The sequence below is a fragment of the Archocentrus centrarchus genome, unplaced genomic scaffold (genome assembly GCF_007364275.1).
Source record: "Archocentrus centrarchus isolate MPI-CPG fArcCen1 unplaced genomic scaffold, fArcCen1 scaffold_40_ctg1, whole genome shotgun sequence".
Lineage (NCBI taxonomy): Eukaryota > Metazoa > Chordata > Actinopteri > Cichliformes > Cichlidae > Archocentrus > Archocentrus centrarchus.
In genome coordinates this window covers 1,850,987-1,854,881 of record NW_022060266.1, presented here as the reverse complement: position 1 = coordinate 1,854,881, position 3,895 = coordinate 1,850,987, and positions in this window count along the sequence as shown.

The window sequence follows — 3,895 nt, the reverse complement described above, 5'->3', positions numbered from 1 at the left end:
AATTATTTGCTTTTCTCTGGTCCAAAATCAGGTTCACAATTTAGAGTTAAAGATATTCTGAGCTTATCTGAACACCAACAAACTAGACCTACAAAATGAGGCCGTGAGCCGTTCATGAGCAGTGATCTGAATCTGCTTATATCCACTGGAGTATCAGACATATTTACACACAGGCTTACATCCATGGTCAAATTGCAGTACAGTTAGATTTAATGCAGTCTGAACCCAACCCTTGACTTGAATCCCAACTTGGTTCAGGCACAAGACACCAAGTGGGCCTGTAATCTCTGTCTGGATAGAAAATGGATGGAGTAGTTTTCCTTTTGATTTTGCTTTAGCATCACATCCTGTTTCTGTCTCAGTTTCATTTGTTCGTATGGTGTTATTGAACTGTGTAGCCTTTTGCACTATCAGAGATAGAATTCATGTCCTCCTTGTTTTTAATGCCACTGGTGAGGAGATGTCACAGGGCTAGGTTGGGTCAGTGATGCAGGGGAGACTTGGAGCAAAGACTCATCTGAAACTTCACAGATTAATATGCAAAGCCATTCTCTACATGGTTGTTTTCCACTCACTTTGTGCTCACTTGAAGGAATTTAATGCCTGTCGTGTTCACATGTTGAATTTGATTGTCCAGTGAGGACAGTGGACACATGTTTGACTGGGTGACACAGGATCATAGTGGAGGGAAAATATTTGAGTTGCAAACACTAAAGTCTGCCTGAATGGATGCACAGGACACGTGGAATCGTTTCCCACTCGTATTTCCTCCAGTGTTGAGTGATTTCAGGATGATTTATGGAGGTGACCATATGCAATTTGTTTGGATGCCAGGTCAGTCAGCTAAATTGCATCATTCACTTTGTGGATCCCTGAAGCAACTGTTGCTGCAATTACTGTTATGTGGACATATTTGCACAACAAGATTCAAGTTTGGTTATTTGCGTCCTCTTCGGTCCTAAGATGAACCTATATTTATACCAGTTTGATTTTTTGGTTTTTGTTTAGTCAGAGCCTGAAATGTGCTTAATTTCTTAATGTTATTTATAGTGTACTGTAAATATGCTCCAAAAAAGAAGATCTCATCACATTTAAGCACATTGGCAAAACAATATTTATTATATAAATGTTGTTTGAGTTTGAAATATAGCTGCAATCAGATCCAGTCTAACTGCGTGTATATTCAGTGTGTTTTTGACTGAAGCAAATGGTAAAAGAAGGTCAAATAAAAACTGTTTCACAAACATGGATCATGTTTTGGTTTTTCTTTTGTTTACATGTCTTTGGGATATGGTACTATAAGCACAGCATATCCCAAAGAAATAGACAACCATTCAGGGAATAAATCAGTTCCTTTAAATTCAGACATGCACAGTAGTGTTTCCTGTTTTAATGTGATTAATTCACACACAAATTTGTTGAATTTATATATTTATATATTCCTTCTGTCTTTACTGCACAATGTTATCATGAGACCTTTGAGGAGGCATTGCTATACATTGAAGAAAACAATATACCAATAATTTGTTTATCAAAAATCACACCGCAATGGACAGATGCTAAAGTATCACTCTTCACCTCATTCATACTGTTGCACCACCCCATTAATGTGTTAACCTGTTAGCTGAAGGGCTCTGTAGTCTGAGCCAACCATACACAATGATCTCATGCAGTTTGTGGATGAAACAAAGTAAGAAAAAGTTTTCAGAGTTTTTTTCTTCAGAAATTTGTGGCTTTAAACTGGTGGGATACATGATTATGAATCACAGGCTCCAAATTCACATACATGAACTTGTAGTTTTTGTGTTCTTTCACAGTTTAAGTTTCACATGTATCACAACATTGTAATGTATGGGGTGCTCAGAGCTGGCACACATGGTCAGCAATAGAATTAAACATTTGATGCATGAATTCACATTCACACATGGGTTTATCATGTTATTATAACTTTAATTCAGAAGGCAAATGTTTTTTTTTAACATTCCAAAATTAATGTTAGTTAAGATTTGGGGCTTTTTTTTTATAGAGAAGAAAATTAAAACACTTTAAATTTTACATGTGATGAACTCTCATTTTGACTGGCAGATTTTATGATGAGATTTAATAAGTAACACTGCTGTAGCTTGCTGTATGATTTTCTGTTGTTAACACTATGGCACTGACTCTGCTTTGTGACGTTCAGATATGTTTTCTGGTTGTTAGCATACTAAGATTTGCACAGGTTATGTGTGGCTGCATTGGCAAATAAAGAACTATGATAGAAATCAATACAGCAAGATGTCCAATTAAGCCTGTAGATTTGTGGATATGTGGAGGTCAGCGATGAGGCCCAGCTTGCTGTTTGCTTTAGTTACCTCATTCAGCCTGGCTGCTGACTCTCCCAGGCCTGAGCCTCGTCTATTACCCCCATATTAGAAGCCTTTCATTGAGCTGGTTATTCCTCACTTTAGCTCTTCTTTTAGCTGCTTCTGTTGCCTCAGGCAGGGTTTTCACTCATTGACAGCAAGCCTGATAAAAACTACCCATTAAGTTTGCTAAGACACCAGCAAGAAGCAGTGTCAGCAGCAGGGCAGGCCGGGTAGGGCTCTGAGGTCAGGCTGAATTGTAGTCTTATGAATATCATGATCATGTTGGGCTTTTAGCGATTTCTTGGAACCGTTCTTTTGAAGAAGGAATTCTTCAACTTCCCTTCAAGTCAGCAGGTAGACAGCTGGAAGTTGGACACAACTGGGTGTTCCAACAGGACAATGATCCCAAACACAAATCAAAGCAGGTTTTTATGGATAACCAGGCTAATAGTCATCTTCTGCAATGGCCTTCCCAAAGCTCTGACCTCAACCCTATTGAAAATTTGTGGACTACGCTCAAAAGTCAGGTCCATGCCAAGAAAAGCCATGATCAATGCCATAATTATGTAAACTTATGACCACAAGTGTATAAAAATCAATCTGGTTGTGTCAGTGTCATTCACACTGAAGTATTTATTCTAGTTTCACAAGAAACTAGATAGAAAGTCACCGTTACAAAGATTAATATTCCGTGTAGACTTCTGTCATGAAATCATGGAAAGATGTCCAGTCATGCTCTGTGCAGTCTGCCCCATCATTCAAGAGCTTGTAGGACCACCGTCATCAGCAATAATTTGAATTTAAATGTATGACTCCATCAGGCTCTCATACCATTGATGAGGACTTCTTAACCCACTCTGTTTTACAAACGTTGCTCCAGTTCACTGACGTTTGTGGGCATTCATTTACACACAGTCCTCCAAAGGCTGCTCCAGTCGGCATGCCAACGTAGCCTTGGGCAAGATACCGAACTCAGTGCATTTGTCAGGGTGTGAATGTGTGTGAATGTTAGAAAGCACTTACATGTAAAAAAAAAAAAAAAAAAAAAAAGTGCTTGCATGAATGTGTGTCAATGGGTACATGAGACATTGGATAAAGTGCTTTGAGTGCTCAAGTAGAGTCGAAAAATATTATGTAAGAACCAGTCCGTCGCAGCAGGTCTCACTACCATCTTGCAAACCTTCCCTTTCACTCTTGCTGCTGTCCTTCTGTCACAAATCACCCCAGACCTTCATCTCCACCCACTCACTCTCTTCTTCATCTCTCTTGTGCACTGTCCATTGGTTTGTATGGTTGACCCCAGGTATTTAAACTCATCTACCTTCACTCCGTCTGCTCCTTGCATATTCACTGTTACACCTGCATCACTGTCATTTACACACATATATTCTGTCTTCTTTCTACTGACTTTAATTCCTCTTCTCTCCAGAGCACACCTCCACCTGTCCAGGTTCTCCTCCACCTGCTCCCAGCTCTAACTACAGCTCATAATGTTGTCTGCAAACATCACAGTCCACAGAGACTCCTGCCTGACCTCATCTGTCAGC